The 326-nt window shown below is 56.7% G+C and overlaps 1 protein-coding gene across 1 annotated transcript in view; it reads right to left on the reverse strand.

The window, feature by feature from the left end:
* ACVRL1 (activin A receptor type II-like 1) overlaps positions 1–326 on the reverse strand; it is a gene marked incomplete at its 3' end in the record, with an annotated part of 4,161 nt that overhangs the window by 509 nt on the left and 3,326 nt on the right. The window lies entirely within an intron of this gene.

Here is a 326-nt window from a genome sequence, read left to right on the forward strand (position 1 = left end):
CTCCAGCATCAACCAGAGCACTGGTGCCACACCAGTCCCACACGAGCCCGCCAGTTGGCCCAGCTAATCTCAGCTTAGTGCCTCCATATGTCTGTGTGTCCGTGGGGTTTAACCTCTCTGGTGGGAGCTCCCTGCGCCCTGAGGGGTAGCCCCTGGACCTTGGGGTCCCCTGGACCTCCTTTCTTTGATGTTGTGCAGGGGCAGGGTGGAGGGTGAGGTTTAAAACCAGCTGACTGATGGTCACCCCCTGCACATGGTTGGGTAATTTGGGGTGAATGATTAATGTGAAGGAGCCCTGGGGTGATAAATGAGATTATCCAGAGGCC

This window comes from Nestor notabilis, unplaced genomic scaffold (genome assembly GCF_000696875.1).
Source record: "Nestor notabilis isolate BGI_N333 unplaced genomic scaffold, ASM69687v1 scaffold21634, whole genome shotgun sequence".
NCBI classification, from domain to species: Eukaryota; Metazoa; Chordata; class Aves; order Psittaciformes; family Psittacidae; genus Nestor; species Nestor notabilis.